The 21,764-nt window shown below is 37.3% G+C and overlaps 1 pseudogene; it reads right to left on the reverse strand.

The window, feature by feature from the left end:
• Nucleotides 1–2,358: 2,358 nt before the first annotated feature.
• On the reverse strand, nucleotides 2,359–13,328 carry LOC145505262 (renin receptor pseudogene; annotated as a pseudogene).
• Between the last annotated feature and the right edge of the window lie 8,436 nt (nucleotides 13,329–21,764).

Raw genomic sequence — 21,764 nt, forward strand, 5'->3', positions numbered from 1 at the left:
ACCTTGATTGTTGCTCCTCTTTGATTGTTTGTTTTTGGTCTCCCTGTGTCATGTGGGATCTTAGTTTCCTAACCAGGGATAAAACCCAGGTTTTCTGCAGTGGAAGTGTGGCGTCTTAACCACTTAACAGCCAGGGAAGTTCAACTCTCTGATTGTCATGCATTAAATATTTACTTCTTCAGGCCATGTATATGTGTTGATATATTTGTTTTTCTCTTTCTGACTTACTTCATTCTGTATAACAGGCTTTAGGTTCATCACTTCACTAGAACTGACTCAAATTCATTCCTTTTTATGGTTGAGTAATATTCCATTATATAAATGTACCACAATTCTTTATCCATTCATCTGTGATGGACATCTAGGTTGCTTCTGTGTCATAGCTAGTGTGAATAGTGTTGCAATGAACATTGGGGTACATGTGTCTTTTTGAATTATGGTTTTCTCGGATTATATGGCCAATAGTGGAATTGCTGGGTCATATGGTAGTTTTATTCATAGTTTCTTTTTAAGGAATCTCCATTCTGTTCTCTATAGTGGCTATACCAATTTACATTCTTACTAACAGTGCAAGAGTTGTTTTTAGATTTTTTATGATGGCTGTTCTGACTGCTGTGAGGTGATACTTCATTGTAGTATTTGCATTTCTCTAATAATGAGTGATGTTGAGCATCTTTTTATGTGTTTCTTCACACCATATTTTAAGACAGAGTGCTCATAATTCTTATTAAAATTTTAAGCTTTAATAATTTCATAATTATAAATTATATGAATTGAAAAATATTTGAGAGTTTAATTATTTAAATTTCTTTTACATTGAGTTTATTGAATTTTAAGTAATAAAATTTTAGGTTTTCTTTTTAGCTGCTTTGAAGAGGTCAGATATTCACTGAAACAAAAAATATATAATTACAGCTTTATTATTTGAAACTCACAAAACTAATTGTTTCACTCTCTGTGGTTAAAGATGGAAATGCTGACCAAATAGCTTTATGTGAGTCCCATTCTCATTTACCTATTAGACTCCTTGAAATTCTTCTGTTAGAAGTTATCCAGGCATATAAAAATCAACATGCCCATATCTTTCGTACTTGATTCTTCCTCAAACCAGTTCCCCTCAAATCTATTTCCCTTATTTCAAAGGATAGAATCTATTTATCTAAGGTAGAGATCTTTTTCTCCATCAACTCTTAATACCCAATAAGCCACAAGTTCTGACTACTCTTCTCTTTACACAATTGTATTTATCACCTCCTTTGCTGTCAGTAATACTGATGATGTAATTCAGAGACTCATAATAGATTGTCAGTATAATTCAGTAGGCTTTAAACTAGTCTTCTATATTTTATAACTTCTAAATGTCGTATTTTAAAATGTGGACAGCATAGTATTAAATATGAATCTAAACATATGCACAAACACACACACAATTTATAGATTTTCAAGTTCAGGTAAAGCCCAGTAGGTCAGAACAGACCCGTGTTGCAACAAAAAACTCCTGCACAAGAATTGTAGATTTTTTGGGGAATCATTATTAACTTTGTCATTCTTTATAGACATTGGTCCACTTTTACATAAAAAATAGGGAGTATCTATTTCCACTTAACTTGCTATAGAACGATCTTGTACCGTAAACCAGAGTAACTTACACAATGGGAAAAATGACTGAAATCATGCCCCAAGATGTCCTCCAAATGTTTTTGTGTATATGATTTCAAGTGTCTATAACCCCACAAAGCTAGTTCCTTCTTATATCAATGTAGTAAGTTTAATATCCACACTTGACCATTCAGATCACCAAAATTTCAGAAGAGATTAAAATAATAGCTATCATCTGTCAATCAGATGCAATTCCAAATCAGAGTGACTGTGTAACCATATTAATAGTTAATAGCTGCTTGAAGTTAAAAACCTTTTCCGGTTTCAGAGATATTTACGTTAAGATATTTAGAAATGGTTCATAGTATATAACAGCCCAAATATCACTTTTAACCTGTCCTGTGTAAGGAAGTTAAACATTTCAAATTCAGCACATTTTTCCCAACGTAAATAACACAAACTATTCTAAATGTTATTTATTACAGTGCATATTTCCAAATAGTAAATGAAATGAAATTGTATTAAATTGTTATATCATTGTATTTGAGCATATTATGGAATCTATATCACAAAGTCACCTCACATCAATACTATATAATTCACTCTAAAAGAACATCACAGGCACACACAAAAGAGAACAAAATTTGATTTTTATAAATTTAAAGTGTACTATCTAGTTTAAACTACACTAAAAGATTTATTTTAATGAAACAGCCAATTCCAAACCCTCTTTCTTTCCAAGTTTAGCATAAGGAAAGTTCAATCCATTCAAATTTTCTGGTTTGTCATCCTATAAATGATATCATTTCCAGGATCCATGTTCCAAATATTGTAACAGGTGACAATCAGAGTCAAGGCCAAGCCAATCATTATCCAAAGTGCCAGGTTGAAAACCACTGGATATTCAAAATTGTATTTATAGGCAAGGTTATAGAGAGTTGAGGGGTCCTTCATTGTTTTGTCTCAAGGATAGTCTTCGTCTTCCTAATAAGGGATGTGTCGAATGATCTGACAGTCACTAACTCTACCACTGCATTCTCATCATAGAAGTTGTACATGTCATCTGCATACTTTTGAAGAGCATCAGCAAGGATCTTAGGGGCATCTCTGAATTGTTCAGAGTCTTCCCCATAATTTTTCCGAATTTCATCCAGACCTGGTAGCTCCAGTGAGTATAAATTAGGAGAATGATCCTTGACTAGATGCTTATGTCGGGACAACAAACTTGAAATATCATGCAGCACTTGCAGTTTAGAAAGAAAAAGGAGATCAACTTCATTGTTCCTACTCAGAGAATTGAGGGCAAGTGAAGTGAGAGCAGGGGTTTCTTGAAACAGTTGATTGTGGAGCTGTCTGAGCATTACTGAGAGATCTTCAAAAACTGAGTTTGCTTTCCCCACCGCGAACACTCTTTCCTCACTGGGAGCCAACTGCAAAACCACCGGAGTTTCTTCAAAAATAAGGAGTGAATGGAATTTGCCACACTGTCAAGACTAAAAGGACATGTATTCTCCAAAGGGTATGAAATGACACTGCCTGGGGGTAGAGCAAGCTTGTCCACTCCTTTCACCGTCACCGTAACAGTAGCCTGAGGATAGTGGACTAGGTTACCTACTGCAAGGCCCGGCCAAGATAGGTTCTCTTTCACAGAGAAGCCCATGGACAATGCAGCCACGCTTGGGATTTGCACTCCTGGAATAGGCCAGTTTCCATTCTGGAAAACAACAGATCCTGGTGATCTTAATATACTAAATTTGTTCCCTAAGACACCTGATACAGGTAAGCATAATACTGCTGGCTGAGAACTCTCTGTTTCCTGATGACTTTGACTCCATCCTTCAGGGCCAGGCTTGCAGGGTTACTCTGAGGATCCAGTGAGACACCCACGACTGGGTTTAGAAGAGAGGTGGATCAGTTCCTGTGCTGCCCTGATACTGTACAGTCCTAGCAATGGGGAAGATGCACAAGGCAGGACCCAGATGCCAACGATGGGAGCCTCACAAACTTGCGGTTGAGGGCAAGGGCAGCCACAGCCAGATGGCAGGGTCACAAGGAGGTACATCATCGAAGTTTACGGAGCCAGACACAGCGAGGTCATATAAACATAAGGGTCTGTATAGAAATGACAGTCATCAAGTTCCATTTGCTGCTTACATCTGGAGTAGAGACAGCAGATGCCCTCAGGAAGCTGCCGCTGATATTGGCAACACTTTATTTCACTCTGTGCAGGAAACACAAAACAGACACAACTTCCTGTGCCCTCCAAGAGCCGCCGTGTGTATTTGTTGAATGAATGAACTCAGGGTGACTGAAAAGCCCGCTGAATACGTGTGTCTCAGCTCCCCACTCTCCTCCCAAGTAGGCGATTTTGGGAGCAAGTGGCAGTGAAATCAAATTCTGAAAGGAAGCATCTGCTCCTAAGAAAACGCAAGCAGGGAGGCCAGGACCGTCATAAAGGTAAGGGAGTCGGGTTTTGTCCCCACACCGCCCGATATACCCTACTTACACCGCCCGCCCGATATACCCTACTTGCAGGTGGCTCCTCCGTTGCTTTTGGAATTTGCAAGGCTGGGATCTGCCAAGGCGGATCTGCCAAGGCGGTGACAGTTTATCTCTGCTTTGTCTGAGGGAGGCTCACGCCACAGCTCAGCTTCTCCACAAATGTTAACCAGCCTGATCCCTCTCCTGGCCGCACTTGGAATCGCCTGGGGAGCTTTAAAATCTGCTGATGCCTCTAGAATAGTAGATTTTTAAAACATACATTTTTATGAAGGTGAGATAAATTGATCAAGTGTTCATTGTTCTCTAGAAGTCTTCTTTGATGGCAGCACTAATGACACTTATTTTACTTGGAATGTGGACCTTACTCTCTTCAGTGGAGTCTAAATTTCTTTAGGGAGGGCCCATTTTATATTTATTTTCTTATTCCTAACACCTTATATAATATTTACTGTTACATAGTTATTTAACTGTTCAAAAATGAATGGGAGGATAAGTAAATAAACATAGATATTAATAAAGGAACAAATAAATGACTATCAAAATATGTTTAGGAAATACTTTTCAATACCAACATAGCCACCAAAAGATAGTTTACATGGTACTTTTCATTGATTTCTGTATGGCACATTCTGTCAATACCATAATCATAAGTTGCTTTTGGTACTTTGTTGATTCATTAAGTAAAATATTTTATTCCCAGTGGATTTTTAAAAGAGCATAAAAGTGTTAACTGAGATAGACGACGTGTATTGTAGCTCAGTTGGTAAAGAATCTGCCTGCAAGGCAGGAGACCTGGGTTCGATTCCTGGGTCGGGAAGATCCCCTGGAGAAGGAAATGGCCACCCACTCCAGTATTCTTGCCTGGAGAATCCCATGGACAGAGGAGCCTGGCAGGCTACAGTCCATAGAGTTGCAAAGAGTCAGATACTACTTAGCGACTAAACCACCACCACCATTTCTTATGTTAAGAAGCATGGGGCACTTTCAATATTAAGTAAAATATTTTATTCCCCGAGGATTTTTAAAAGAGCATAAAAGTGTTAACTAAGAGAGAAGATGTAAATTTCTCATTAAGAAGTGTTGGGCACTTTCAATATTTAAGTAAACATTTTTACAAAATTAGAGTTAAATATTTGAAAAAGAAATTGGAACTTAATATGATATATACAGAGATTCCCTGGTAGCTCAGCTGGTAAAGAATCCGCCTGCAATGCAGGAGACACATGTTCGATTCTGGGGTCAGGAAGATCTGCTGGAGAAGGGATAGGCTACCCACTCCAGTATTCTTGGGCTTCCCTGGTGGTCAGCTGGTAAAGAATCTGCCTGTAATGCAGGAGACCTGGATTGGATCTCTGGATTGGGAAGATCCCCCGGAAAAGGGAACTGGCTACCCACTCCAGTATTCTGGCCTGGAGAATTCCATAGACTGTATAGCCCATGAGGTAGCAAAGAGTCTGGCACGACTGAGCAACTTTCACTTTTCATGATATACATGGTCCATAGAATCCACTTCGATGCTGTTCTGATTAGACTGCCTTGCTGTGGTCCTTTTGCTGGGTGGTAGCTTGATTGGTTGCTGTGTGATAAGACTTTGTAATGCTTAACTCAGTCAGTCAGTCATACAACTAGAGATAAAGATAAATTCAGGACTCTATTTAGCTCTGTGACCTTCACTGATAATGAATCCTGTAGCCTCATTAGTTGTAATTTAAAGCTTTTTAAAATTAATTGCCTTTTCTTTAATGAAGTTTTTGCTTGCTTGGAAATCAGAACAATGGTAAATACTTCAACAAACTGAACAAAAATTTATTACAGGCTACTTGTGACCTTGAAGAGGCCTTTTTTTCCCAATTGTAATGGCATGTATTATATAGAATGCATAGGAAGGACTTTAATTATTATAATCATTCTTTATGTGTTAAAAATGTATTATATTCCAATCTTGTGTACTTCGCTATGATACATTAAAATCTCTTCTAAAATCACTTATGCTCATATTCAGGATTTTACATTTTCATTTGTTTAGCTTATTTGGCCATGTGATTGTCATATTGCTCCAGGCACAGAAGCAACCACTCTGACACTAATGTTTTTTAAACTACATTACATTATACATATGCCTAACAGAAGTATGAATCAATGCCAGCATTGCAAAGGAAAGAAATTCATGAAATGTAGTGTTACATAGAAGAAGAATTTACTATGGAGGAAACCGGCATTTTAATTTCCATAGTTTGAACTTCTATTTTTACCTGCGCAAAAAAACAAGTTGAAATATTTATTCTTTGGATCAATTGCATAGTGTGTGTATATAGATAAAGATAGTCATAATTTTTTCAGCCAGAGTTTGTGTCTTTGGGTATGGGCTATTCTATAGCTGCTAGATTATTATGTTTCATAATTATGTTGGGACATATTTTTTCTCTTTAACTGCAGAAGGCATTCACTTTCATTATTCGGAGTACATATACCTGGGTTGTTTTCATGAGAGTAAGATGAATTTTCAATGCATCACTCATAAACCAGAGTTACCAAAATATCACTCCTTTAGAGCTATGAAATGAGATAAACTTTAGGATGAATTTAAAACTTCAGTGTATGGAAAAGTCTCAGTATCTCACTGGGTCATTATAATAATTAAATGGGAAAATGTCTCTGAAGCAATTAAGACAATGCTAACTCAGATAATCATTGTATTAGGAAGTTCAATAAAAATAAGTTATTTGTATAGTGAAATAATGTTGATAAAATATGTCCCACTTCTTAACCAAAAATATAATTTTTATAAAAATATTCCATTAAGTCTGGATTAATTTGGGACTTCCTTGGCAGTACAGTGGATAAGGATCCACCTGCCAATGCAGGGGACACGGGTTCAGTCCCTGGGCTAGGAAGATGCCACATGCCATGGGGCAACTAAGCCCATGTGCCACAACTCCTGAGCCTGTGCTCTAGAGCCCATGTCCTGCAACAAGATAGTAACCCCCACTCACTGCAACTAGACAAAGCCTGCACACAGCGACAAAGACCCAACACAGCCAAAAATGAAATCTAGAGGAATTCGAAAGTCAGAATAAAAGCATACAATCAACTGGAGATTAATATACAGATAAATTATCTAGTTGGATTTTTTCCCCATATTGGCTCAACATATCCCAAGTTATTTATGAACTCATTTATTTTCCTTTAAATGGCTTGCCCTTGAAAATATTTCTATATATCCATTTGCTGAAAAAAATTTATCAAATACCATCACTTTCAATTTCAGTCCCAATGTTAAAACATTGGCACTTAAAAAAGGAAAGAGAATTACTAAACTTTCAGGGTATTTAAGCTACAGAGAACTTCAGGAATATTCAACTCTTCCTTCCCATTTTAGTATGAGGAAATTGAGGTAGAGTGGCATAGGTGGTATATATAATATCTCTTGCTTATTCAAACTTTAGCACACTCTAATCAGTGCTATAAATAGATATGGACATTTTCAGAAGCAGACACTCTTTTTTTCGATAGGGAGGAAGGAGGGAAAGAAGTGAGGGAAGAGAAAAATAGGTCTAGAAGATGGGAGAAAAACAAATGGAATTACAAAGCCAATCACATAAGGCAAGGAGAGGAAGGAGCTGTGTGTGTTATGGTCCCAAAATACATTTACCTAGGAAGCTCAGAATATCACAACATTCAGACTTAAAAGTGCATCTTAAAGCAGACTATGAGTTTTAAAAAGTTACAAATAATACCATATTCTTGCATGTGATAGATGCCTAGCAAAAACAAACCAGAAAGCAACCTTCTTCTGTTCTCTGTGTGAAAAAGACTTCTAGGTAGTGATGTTTGTTTGTTTCATTAGTCATAATCCATATCAGTATTTTATTGTTTATAACAATTGAGATGTTTTATTTTAATAATTGAGAGTGTATAAAATAAAATTCAGCAGAGCATTGGTATTTACATACTCCTTAAAACATTCAGTTCAGTCACTAAGTCGTGTCCAACTCTGCAAACCCATAGACTGCAGCATGCCAGGCCTCCCTGTCCATCACCAACACTGGGAGTCTACTCAAACTCATGTCCATCAAGTCAGTGTTGCCATCCAACCGTCTCATCCTCTGTTGTCCCCTTCTCCTCCTGCCTTCAATCTTTCCCAGCATCAGGGTCTTTTCCAATGAGTCAGTTCTTCTCCTCAGGTGGCCAAATTACTGGATTTTCAGTTTCAGCATCAGTCTTCCAATGAATATTCAGAACTGATTTACTTTAGGATGGACTGGTTGGATCTCCTTGCAGTCCAAGGGACTCTCAAGAGTCTTCTCCAACACGAGTTCAAAAGCATCAGTTCTTCGGCACTCAGCTTTCTTTATGGTCCAGCTCTCACATCTGTACATGACTACTGGAAAAACCATAGTTTTGACTAGACAGACCTTTGTTGGCAAAGAAATGTCTCTGGTTTTTAATATGCTATCTAGGTTTGTTATAGCTTTTCCTCCAAGGACCAAACATCTTTTAATTTTGTGGCTGCAGTCACCATCTGCAGTGATTTTGGAGCCCAAGAAAATAAAGTCACCCACTGTTTCCATTGTTTCCCCATCTACTTGCCATGAAGTGATGGGACCAGATGCCGTGATCTTAGTTTTTTGAATGTTGAGTTTTAAGCCAGCTTTTTCACGCTCCTCTTTCATATTCATCAAAAGACTCTTTAGTTCTTCTTTGCTTTCTGCCATAAGGGTGGTGTCATCTGCATATCTGAGGTTATTGATATTTCTCCCGGAAATCTTGATTCCACCTTGTGCTTCATCCAGCCCCACCTTTTGTATAATGTACTCTGCATGTAAGTTAAATAAGCAGGGTGACAATATACAGCCTTGACATACTCCTTTCCCAATTTGGAACCAGTCTGTTCTTCCATGTCTGATTCTAACTGTTGCTTCTTGACCTGCATACAGATTTTTTTCAGGAGGCAGGTAACGTGGTCTGGTATTCCCATCTCTTGAAGAATTTTCCAGTTTGTCATGATCCACATAGTCAAAGGCTTTGATGTAGTCAATAAAGCAGAAATAGATGATTTTTCTGGCATTCTCCTGCTTTTTCAATGATCTAACAGATGTTGGCAATTTGATCTCTGGTTACTTTGCCTTTTCTAAATCCAGCTCTTGAACATCTGGAAGTTCACGGTTCACGTACTGTTGAAGCCTGGCTTGGGGAATTTTTGGTATTACTTTGCTAGTGTGTGAAATGAGTGCAGTTGTGCAGTAGTTTGAACATTCTTTGGCATTAAAATGGTTAATTTTTTGATGATAGGGATTTTCCTCAACAAACGTATAGCAATCACTGTGCCTTCAATTCTGTTAGCCATGTTGTAACTTTCAAGACAACTTTGTTAGCATCATTGCCAGGCTTTCTAGAATTTGAATCCTGGCTCAGGCATGTGGAATTACTACATTCTCTCTTGTCATGTTTTGTGATGACTTTTGTCCTAAGCTCTTTTGGTGTATGCAAAGAGAATGGGGTTAAAGTGGTTGGCCGGAAATTCACAGATTTCCTTTGTGAGGGATGATGAGATACTCACTGGTCCAATCTCCTCTTTTATTTTTTATTGAAGTTCAGTTGATTTACAGTATGATATTAGTTTCATGTGTATAGCAAAGTGACTTGGTGATACGTATAAATATGTATCTATTCTTACTCATTTGAAAATTCTTTTTCATTAGAGTTTATTACAGGATATTGAATATAGTTCCTTCTGCTATACACTATATCTAGTCTTGTTTTATGTATGATAGTGGGCATCTGTTAAATGGATACTCCCAATTTACTCCTTCCATCCTCTTCCCCTTGGTAACCATAAGTTTGTTTCTGTCTGTGAGTCTGTTTCTTTTTTGTAAATAAGTTCATTTGTACTGTATTATAGATTCCACATGTAAGTGATATCATATATTATTTGTCTGACTTACTACATTTAGTATGATAACTTCTAGGTCTATCCATGTTGCTTCAAATGACATTATTTCATTCTTTTTATGACTGAGTAGTATTCTGTCATGTGTGTGTATAATAAATAATGTACGATATATACCACATCTTCCTTTGATTGACACTTAGTTTTGCTTCCATGTCTTGACTATTGTAAATAGCATTGCTGTGAGCACTGGGGTACATGTATCCCATTTCAAATTAGGGCTTTCATATTTTTCAGATATATGCCTAGGAGTGGGATTAGTGGATTATACAGCAATTCTATTTTTAGTTTTTTAAGGGCCTTTGATAGTATTTTCCATAGTAGTGGCACCAATTTGCATTCCCACTAGCAGTGTAGAAGGGTTTCCTTTTCTCCTCACATTCTCTACCATTTATTATTTATAGACTCTTTGATGGTGGCCATCTGACCACATTAGGTGATACCTCATTGTAGTTTTTATTTGCATTTGTCTAATAATTAGTGATGTTGACCATCTAATCATGTGCCTTTGACCATTTGTATGTCTTCTGAAAAATGTCAATTTAGCTCTTCTCTTTTTTTTGAATTAAGTTTTTGCTTTCCTGTTATTAAATTGTATGACCTGTTTGTGTATTTTTGAAATTAAAAGCCCTTTCAGGTACATCATTGCAAATATTTTTTCCAGCTCATAGGATTTTCTTTTCAGTTTGTTTATAATGTTCTTTGGGGTTCCCTTGTGGCTCAGCTGGTAAATAATCCACCTGTAATGTGGGAGACCTGGGTTTGATTCTTGGGTTGGGAAGATCCCCTGGAGAAGGGGAAGGCTACCCACTCCAGTATTCTGGCCTGGAGAATTCCAGGGATGTATAGTCCATGGGGTCCACAAAGAGTTGGACTGAGCGACTTTCACTTCACTTTATTACATGATGTTCTTTGCTCTGCGAAAGTTGTTAAATTTGGCTAGGTCCCAATTATTTCTGATTTTATGTCTGTTGTCTTGGTGACTGGCCCAAGAAAACAATGCTACAATGGTGTCATATCTTGTATTTAAGTCTTCAAGGTCCAATCTCCTCTTGACATGAGAGGTAACAATGGGTAGATACCATTGAAATTTGCCAGGAATCTGAGTTAAGGATTATGTATTATAGGTAATCCCTGAAACTATGTATTTATAGTGCATGGCTCCATAGTCACAGAAGCTACATTAAGGAGTCCAAGTTTGTATCACTCACCACATGACAGGCCAACAAATCAAGGGACAAGTCGTTGGGGCAAGAAATAGTGACTTTATTCAGAAAGCCATAAGACCAAGAAGATGGTGAATTAGTGTCCCTAAGAACCATCTTGCTGGGATCTGGATACTAGTTTTATTATTTTTTTTCTTTTTATAGAACAAACAGGGGAGAGGTGAGGAGGAGATAAACTAAAAAGGCCAAAATTTTTTGCACATATTTCCTGGTTTTGGCCAGACTCTATATGGGGTGTGCTCATTTCTTCTCTTCTGCAGCCATTCACAGTTCAGTTCAGTTCAGTCACTCAGTCATGTCTGACTCTTTGCAACCCCATGAGCCGCAGCACGCCAGGCCTCCCTGTCCATCACCAACTCCTGGAGTCTACCCAAACCCATGTCCGTTGAGTTGGTGATGCCATCCAACCATCTCATCCTCTGTCATCCCCTTCTCCTCCTGCCCCCAATCTTTCCCAGCATCAGGATCTTTTCATATGAGTCAGCTCTTCACATCAGGTGGCCAAAGTATTGGAGTTTCAGCTTCAACATCAGTCTTTCCAATGAACATCCAGGACTGATCTCCTTTAGGATGGACTGGTTGGATCTCCTTGCAGTGCAAGGAGCTCAAGAATCTTCTCCAACACCACAGCTCAAACACATCAACTCTTCAGTGATCAGCTTCCTTTATAGTCCAACTCTCACATCCATATATGCTGCTGCTGCTGCTGCTGCTGCTGCTGCTAAGTCGCTTCAGTCGTGTCCGACTCTGCGTGACCCCATAGACGGCAGCCCACCAGGCTCCACTGTGCCTGGGATTCTCCAGGCAAGAACACTGGAGTGGGTTGCAATTTCCTTCTCCAATGCATGAAAGTGAACAGTGAAAGTGAAGTCGCTCAGTCCTCTCCAACTCCTAGCAACCCCATGGACTGCAGCCTACCAGGCTCCTCCATCCATGGGATTTTCCAGGCAAGAGTACTGGAGTGGGGTGCCATTGCCTTCTCCCATCCATATATGACTACTGGAAAAACCATAGTCTTGACTAGATAGACCTTTGTGGGCAAAGGAATGTCTCTGCTTTTTAATATGCTGTCTAGGTTGGTCATAACTTTCTTTCCAAAGAGTAAGCGTCTTTTAATTTCATGAGTGCAATCACCATCTGCAGTGATTTTGGAGCTCCCCAAAATAAAGTTAGCCACTGTTCCAGTGTTTCCCCATCTATTTGCCATGAAGTGATGGGACCGGATGCCATGATCTTAGTTTTCTGAATGTTGAGTTTTAAGCCAACTTTTTCACTCTCCTTTTTCACTTTCATCAAGAGGCTCTTTAGTTAGGCTGGATCAAAATGTTTTTTGTGAGCTGAACAAAGGTATTATTTAGATGTGGAAAGGAGGGTCCCTGGAGATGGCTCACTGTGTATTCTTTAAACTATTGTCAATGTTCCTTTGGGCTAGTGATTAACTTGTAGCAAAAAGCAACAGAACACAAAAGTTAAAGAAACATCTAATAAGGAGTCAGATTTATTCTTCCCTATTATAGCTATGCAATTTTCTGGCATATAAAATAGATTTTTTTTTTGTAGCGTAAATATTTGCCAACTTTGGTACAATAACTCACATACTTCATCTAGAGGACTCATCTATTCTGGGTCAAAGAACGTTTAAGTAATGCAAGAAAGTACTTTCACTGTTCTCCAGACCCTTCACTTCTCTTATTGCCTTGGGTGCTTCAGTTCTCTACATCAGTATAAACTTTGAGAGAAGACAAGATTTCTAGTTTTAATGAATCTAATTAGAAAATCTGAATCTTTGTATACTCAGTATTCCCCCAAAAGTTTAAAAGTATTATTTATGACATTGTTAAAAACAGCAAATTAAATTTGAAACTAAACACACCATATGAGGCTAAAACAGTACAAGTGCTTCCCTGGTGGCTCAGATGATAAAGAATCTGCCTGCAATGCAGGAGACCTTGGTTGAATCCCTGGGGTGGGAAGATCCCCTGGAGGAGGGAATGGCAACCCACTCTAGTATTCTTACCTGTGGTCTCCTTGAAATGGCCAGGTATGATCATAGCCCCTTTTGAGGAATTTTGTTTGTATAATCATTTCTTTCTCAATGCTGCATAGATATTTAATACAAAAATTCATATATCCAGCTGTATAATTTAAATTATTGAAAAGTAGATATTTAGTGAGATATCTATTGAGTTATCTAGTGAGATATCTCTACTAAAGAACCAATGGTAAGACTAAATACTGCAGTTGAACATGCATTTAATAACTGATCCTCTTCAGTTAAAAGCAATGTAGAAACAATCATCTCATATTTAAAACAGTAAATAAAAGAGGGCTTACAGTTTCTATACTATTGATAAAATTTACTCATCAATTTAAATAGAAAATTGTGTTAGCATTTTATGCTAAAATAACGTTGGTCATGCATTTGACATGTACTAGATTATATGTATTGAAGGTTGAGGGCTCTTACTATATTCAGTTAATTGAACACTCACATCAAGGTCTTTTCCATTTTTAGGCCTTTAGACCTGGTTTTCTTCTGGCAGAAATACTCTTCCACTTATCTTCACATATGCCTCCTTTTGAATGTTAAGAATAGATTTACTAAATGTAATCTCTGACAATCTTACTTAGCTAAAATATCTTACTCTCTTCAGTCATAAAGTCACTCTGTGTTTATGTTAATGTTTATTGTACCTGAAATTAATTTACTTATTCAGTTCATAATTTTTTTTTCTGTCTCTTCTCAATAAAATGTTAGCTCCTGGAAGTCAGAGAGTTTGTATAATTTGTTTCCAGTTAAATTTCCCCAATACCTAAAATAAGATTAGGTACACAATAAACAAATAAAATAGAAAAATACATAGACTAATTCGTGGAGTTTTCTGGAGTTTCATGTATTCTCTTATGTTAAGTGTTTTTGATATGTTGATATGACACAAATTTGATAGTCTTTCTAAGATGAAATTCATTCATTTCATCTCCAATGAAAGGAGGCTACAAGAATACCTATAGATAATACAAGTACTCAGTTTTGTTATTACTGAAGCACCTGTGCAAGAAATCAGTTCAAGTTTCAATTTTTTCACCCAAAAGGCTTGCAGTCAGAAATACACTTTCATAATATTATTATACCATTTACAATCCATTGACTGTTTGCTTCAGTTGCCAACCATTTTCATTCTTTGGTAAATGCTGGATTTAACTGTGAACTATTTTAGAAAATATGACCATTCAGACACATCCCAAGACATTCTGATTCAATATGTCTTGGATTGGACTGAGTGTTTATATTTTAAAACTTCACATGTGACTTGTGGAGGCTACTGTACTAGGCATTATTTTTCTTGATTCATTTGAATAAAGATATTTTTCTTGATTCATTTGAATAAAGATATTTTTCTTTATTCATTTTTTAGAGTGGGTTAAAATAGTAAAAATGGAAAAAATGAAATGATATGTAAATAAAGTGAATAGTGAAGGAATATAAATTAAGCAGTTCACACACTGGTAAATTATCCCTTGAATAAAAAGTAGTTAATTGATTTTGCATGTCTCCTACTTTTCTAGCCCTTTGTATTATATAGAAAATACTAGGAATCAGTGACAAAGAGAAGAGAGGGAAAAAACAATGAAAGACCATATTAGTGAATTAAGTGGAGTCAATGAATGCTTCTCTTTGGCAGTGAAATATATTTCTTACTTTGAGTTCCAGTAAACTCACAGTTTCCAAAATTGCATTTAAAAGTCACTGAACTAATTTCTTCTTTGGTAATAAGACCCTGCTGTGTTCCCAGTTAATTTACTTGATTATTTTATAATGAAGGCCGGGAGTCCTTGTCTTTCAAATTTATTTCTATGTGCAAATTCTATAATTTCAGAAGGGTACTTAAAACATAGGAAAAACTTGCTTATTCATTCATTTAGTTTAGCCTAAAGGAGTAATCTTAATATTCTTATTTATCTAAAGTACAATTAATGTTAAATCTCCTGAGACATATAATGAGAACTTGGCTCAAGTTTCCCATATTTTCACCCTCCCTCCCCTCAGAATCTCATTTGGGTAAATTCACTAAACAGTTTTCCATTGCCAATCTGATCTATTATGCTTTGGCTATAAGCCAGTATTTTATTTTCCCTGTAATGTGTGCATAGAAACCTTGCAATTGTGCTGTGTTAATTTTCCATACACATGACTTCACACAACTCTTTTAATTTAATATTCCTGATTCATAAGTGCTTGAAAGAGAGAAATGCGTAGAGAGGAAGAAAGTAGCAAAGATGAAGAGCATTTCAGTAAATTTCACTATCTTGAATCAAAATGATTCTTCCCATTCAGGTTAATGTATTTCTATCCCATGTTTGTGAAAAATTAGATTATTCCCACTTTGTTACTCTTTTGTAAACCAAAATATTTTAGCTTTTAAAAATTTATTTTAGGAATAATTCAGTTCTTTTCTATGGAAAGTTTAAAATGTTTATTTTTTTCTCTCTGGATTATCCCTACTAATAGTTTAGTTTGATTCTCTTAAGCAAATGTTTATTGTCCTTTCTGTGTACCTAATAACACACTAAATAATTAATGTGCAACAATGAATATAATGAAGTCCCTGTCCCAAAGAAATTTACCCGTAAGTGAGAAATATAGATATGTAAACACATTAATTCAGTTCAATAGAATGTTTAAAAAGATATATGTTCATATAACATAGAGGCAGAGAAGTAGAAGAAGGGAAACTAGTTAATGTTGAAGTTAACTAGTTAATTTCTTCAACTAGAATGTTGAAGAAATGAATGAGCAAGAAGAAAGCAAAGAACTTATAAGCAGTCATAGAATAAATAATCATGGAGAAATGATGAGATAAGAAAAGACATGTGCCATACTAGTGAATGAGGAAAGAGTTTTAATGAAGGGGGGGATATAGCTCAATAGGGTCAAATATCATAGAGAATTTCTGCATGACAGGGCTTTCTAGGTTCTTGGGTTGTGGCAATATGAATGCAATGGATAACTCTTTACAACCTAAAGAACTATCTCCCAAATGGTGTTCCAAGCTAGGGAAAAAGTAAGACATCAGAGGTAAAATGTAGGATCATAGATGTTGACTAATCTTTCAAAAAGCTGAGTCAACCCTTGGATGATATTCTTTGTCTTAAGGCTGAGACTCAGAATCCAGAGTCTATCATGCTTCGGGAGAATTACATTGTAATTCCCTCCTGAAATGGTCTCCAAACTTCAGTGAAAATATTTATGTACATAAGTGGATTGTTTTGATGTTCTTGGGGAAGGAACGAGGAGATAATGAGAAAGAAGAGAGGCCTGAATTACTTTAGGTCTTTGCTGCCTCACCTGGGGAGAGAACATCCCTCTATTATGTTAATTAGCAACCCAATATCCAGACAAAGGAAAGAGTTTGTCTGCAGCAGAGTTTAGGGCAGCAGGACAGGATTCCTGATTCAGAAGGAGGGGAAACCTTTAAGACAAACAGCAAATAAAATGATTTGCTTTATTTGTTGTTGTCTGTTATTCAGTCACTAAGTTGGGTCTGACACTTTGGGATTGCATGGACTACAGCGGGCCGGCTTCCTTGTCCTTCACTGTCACCTGAAGTTAACTCAAACTCGTGTCCATTGTGTCGGTGATGCCATCCAACCATCTTATACTCTGCTGCCCCCTTCTCCTTTTGCCTTCAATCTTTCCCAGAATCAGGGTCTTTTCCAATAAGTCAGCTCTTTGCATCAGATGGCCAAAGTATTGGAGGTTCAGCATCAGTCCTTCCAGTGAATATTCAGGGTTGATTTCCTTTAAGACTGACTGGTTGGATCTTCTTGCAGTCCAAGGGACACTTGAGAATCCTCCAGCACCACAATTTGAAAACATCAATTCTTTGGTGCTCAGCTTTGTTTATGGTTCGACTCTCACATTCGTACATGGCTACTGGAAAAACCATAGCTTTGACTAGATGGACCTTTGTCAGTAAAGTAATGTCTCTTCTTTTTAATATGCTGGCTAGGTTTGCCATAGCTTTTCTTCAAAGAAGCGAATCTCTGTTAATTTCTTGTCTGCAGTCACCATCTGCAGTGATTTTGGAGTCCACGAAAATAAAATCTGCCATTGTTTCCACATTTTCCCCTTCTATTTGCCATGAAGTGATGGGATCAGATGCCATGATCTTTATTTTTTGAATATTGAATTTTAAGCCAGCTTTTTCACTCTCCTCTTTCATACTCATCAAGAGGCTTTTTAATTCCTCTTTGCTTTTGGCCAGGAAAGTGGTATCATCTGCATATCTGAGATTGTTGATATTTCTCCCAGAAATCTTGATTGCAACTTGTGCTTCATCCAGCCTGGCATTCCACATGATGTACTCTTCATAGAAGTTAAGTAAGTAGGGTGACAATGTACAGCCTTGAAGTATTCCTTTCCCAATTTTGAACCAGTCAGTTGTTCCACGTCTGGTTCTAACTATTGTTTCTTGACCTGCATACAAGTTTCTGAGGAGACAGATAAGATGGTCCTGTATTCCTATTTCTTTAAGAATTTTCTATAGTTTGTTTGTGATCCACACAGTCAAAAGCTTCAGCGTAGTCAATGAAGCAGAAGTAGATATTTTTCTGAAATTCCCTTGCTTTCTCTGTGATCCAAATTAATTTGCTTAATTTGATGGCTGATAATAGCAGAGACATTACTTTGTCAACAAAGGTCCGAGGCTGTGGTTTTTCCAGTAGTCATATATGGATGTGAGAGTTGGAATATAAAGAAAGCTGAGTGCTGAAGAATTGATGCTTTTGAACTGTGGTGTTGGAGAAGACTCTTGAGAGTAAGAGAGATCCAACCAGTCCATCCTAAAGGAAATCAGTCCTTGGTGTTCATTGGAAGGACTGATGCTGAAGCTGAAACTCCAGTATTTTGGCCACCTCATGCGAAGAGCTGACTCATTTGAAAAGACCCTGATGTTGGGAAAGATTGAAGTCGGGAGGAGAAGGGGATGACAGAGGATGAGATGGTTAGATGGCATTACCGACTCAATGGACATGTGTTTGGGTAAACTCCAGGAGTTGGTGATGGACAGGGAGGCCTGGCATGCTGTGGTTCATGGGGTCACAAAGAGTTGGACACGACTCAGCGACTGAACTGAACTGAATACTGATATGGAGAAGAAAAGTACTTGTACTAATTACACTTTTCTTTAATGTCTTTGTCTTCCCTCAAAATGTTAAATTACTTATGGTCATAGATCTTATCTTACTTATCCGTATACCTCTAGTGTTTTTTATGATAGGGTGAATATAAGTTGTTTAATAATAATTAGTTTTTCTTTATTGCTAGGATTTAAAATGCTTGTTGGTGAGCTAATAGGATGTTATCCTTAAAAATAAATTAATATAACTGGCATATTGTCATTAATTCAATGGCATCTGTGGTAGAGTATTGGAAAGATGCATCAATTAATAATTAAAGGGTAAAAAAATCCTTGGGAAAAAATAAGCATTGCTGAAGTTGGCTGATGTAATAACTGGTGACATTAACCAAACTTTGACTAAAGAACAATAAGAAACTTTGAAGAAAAAGTACTCAAATATTGCTTATGGTTTGAGGAAATAATAGCAGAGAGATAGTACTGATTCAGTAGTATGTGCCTAGCACTTTTTATGAATTTTGTATGTAATAATTTTCATAATCATCACTATAACTGACATAGATAGTAATTTATCCCCATTTACACAAGAGGTAATAAAAGCACAGAGTAGTCCAGAAACATATTCAAACCTATGAGAAAAGGCAGTGAATCAAAAGTCAACTCAGGTAATTTAGTTCCAAAGTCTACAAAATTCAGCAGTTTACCATAAAGCCAAAAACATGAATATAAATAAATTTAATAAATTAAATTAATTTGAGGATACATACTGACACTATTCGATCATGAATTATGTTTATGTCAAATACTTTTTATTTATATCAAATACTATTTTTGAAATAGTGTGTTAGGGTTGTGTGACTCTCTCCATGTAAGTAGGAGAGAGAGAGAGAGATTGAGATCTGTTATGAGCAGCTGTCTCACATGATTATGGAGACTAAGAAGTTTTAAGGTCAGCAGTCCACAAGCTGGAAATCCAAGAATGTGAATATGCAGTTCCAGTACAAGGTCAAAGGCCTGAAAACCAGGAGAACTGATGGTATAAGATTTAGTCTGTAAGCTGGCAGGTTTGAGACTGAAGAATATCTGATATATCAGAGTCTAAAGGCCAAAAAATCATCAGTGTCCCAACTCATGTAATCAGGTAGGAGGAATTTTTTCTTACTTAGCCATTTTGTTTTATTCAGTCCTTCTATTGACGACTGAGACAGAACCACATTAGGGAGGAAAATCTACATCATTCAGTCAACTGATTCAAGTGTTAGTCTTATTCAGACACATCCTCACAAACACAACCAAAATAATGTTTGTTCAAATGTCTGGGCACCTTATTGGCCCAGTTAGGTTGACACATGAAATTAACCATCACAGGTCTAACTCATGTCAATTTGGCACCCATTTGCACTATACTTAATCATCAAGGAAAGACAATAACAAGGTCATAATTCTCCCTAACATGATATAACTGTCCTTATACAGTTGAAATCCTACTAATCTCTTCCCCACAAGAGGAGAAAAAAGCCCTTGAGTATTATTACTCTTCTCCTTGATATTGCATAACTTAAATATTATGATGTAAAGTTAATATGCCTTTTGTTACATGATAAAACATTAAGAGAGGGAAGAAAATAAAGATATTTGCAATATATATGTATATACCTGTATATACACACACATATATTATTCATAACAAAATAAACAATATAATGAAGATATTCTCATGACAATTATTGTTCTTGTTTCTATAACTTGTCACATGGTTATAGTTAGTATTTGTAACTCTACCTTCTCCCTTTACCTATTCTGTATTCTTTTTGCCTTTAGCATATACCTCATATCTCTTTGGTTCTTAAGCTGGTGGGGTGACTCAATAAGTATATCCTGAAAGCTCTGAATAATTAGTAGTCATCCTGGATTGGGTTGTTGTAGTTTTCCACTTACCTTCAACATAGTGCATGTAAAAGATGCACTAAGAGAAGCCTTAAATGATCACCTATATTCTAGACATATTCGGTGCTGTGCTGTGCTTAGTTGCTCAGTCATGTCTGATTCTTTGTGACCCCATGAAGTGTAGCCCACCAGGCTCCTCTGTCCATAGGGATTCTCCAGACAAGAATACTGGAGTGGGTTGCCATGCCCTCTTCCAGGGAATCTTCCCAACCCAGAGATCGAACCCAGGTCTCTGGCACTTCAGGTGGATACTTTACCATCTGAGCCACCAGGGAAGCCCATAAATACTGGAGTGGATAGCGTATCCCTTCTCCAGGAGATCTTCCCAACCCAGGAACCAAACCAGGATCTCCTGCATTGCAGGCAGATTCTTTATCAGCTGAGCTACCAGGAAAGCCCAGACATAGTCTATTTTACCTCCATTTTGCAGTATTAGTCCAAATTCCCCTTCAAAGTCAGTATCAATCACTCAGCCAGCATAGTAACTCCCTTCTTCACCTGTTGATTCAAAAGCCTGAGGACCCCAAATTTGCTGCACTGAAGTCTTAAATTCTAGTTTAACGGAATCTTGATGTGTCTCCTGATGTAGTCATTCCTCTCTTGGAGCTAGACCTCTAGGCTAGCAGAGCTTAAGATTGCAGGAACAGAAAGCAAAATCTTGCTAGTGGCTCAGTAGGGACAATAGTGAGTGGTGCTATTCCCATTTCCACCTCTGATTCCTTGACCTATGGGAGAAACAGCAGCATATGTTGGCAGCTTATTCAGAGCATATGCATTCTTCTTAAGAACCTTGCCCCAGCCCTGCAAGATATTTCCGCCTAGCTGGTACTAATATAATTGAGTCTTCAAGAGCCCATTCCACTGTTCTATCAAGCTAGCTGCTTCAGGAGGGCAGAGAACATAGTAATACCAGGGAATTCCATGAGAATAGGTCCACTGCTGTACTCCTTTTGCTGTGAAATGAGTCCCTTAATCAAGAGCGACACTGACTGTGTAAAGTATCATGATGGTGGATAGGAATTCTGTAAGTCACAGGTGGTGGTTTTGGCGGAAGCATTGAATGTAAGGAAGGTACATACATGTGAAGAGTGTCTATTGTAGTAAGAAATATTGCTTCTTTCATGGTGAAAACAGTCCAATATAATATAATACCAAGCAAGTGACTGATTACCCTGGGGAGTGATTGCCATATGGGAACTTTGGTGCTGACAGATTGATCATTCAGCAGTAGCCTTAGTTAGGTTGACCTTGGTGTGGTGTTGGGCCTGTGATCTTTCCACCATGACCACTTTGTTCATGAAATTGCTTGAGCAATGAAGGGGTGACTGGGGAGAGAGGTTGCCTGGTATCCACAGAACAAGTCATCTTATCCCTCTTCTATGAAATTACCATTTGGTGAAC

This window comes from Giraffa tippelskirchi, chromosome 5 (genome assembly GCF_054371585.1).
Source record: "Giraffa tippelskirchi isolate mGirTip1 chromosome 5, T2T-mGirTip1v1.2.pri, whole genome shotgun sequence".
Classification (NCBI taxonomy): domain Eukaryota; kingdom Metazoa; phylum Chordata; class Mammalia; order Artiodactyla; family Giraffidae; genus Giraffa; species Giraffa tippelskirchi.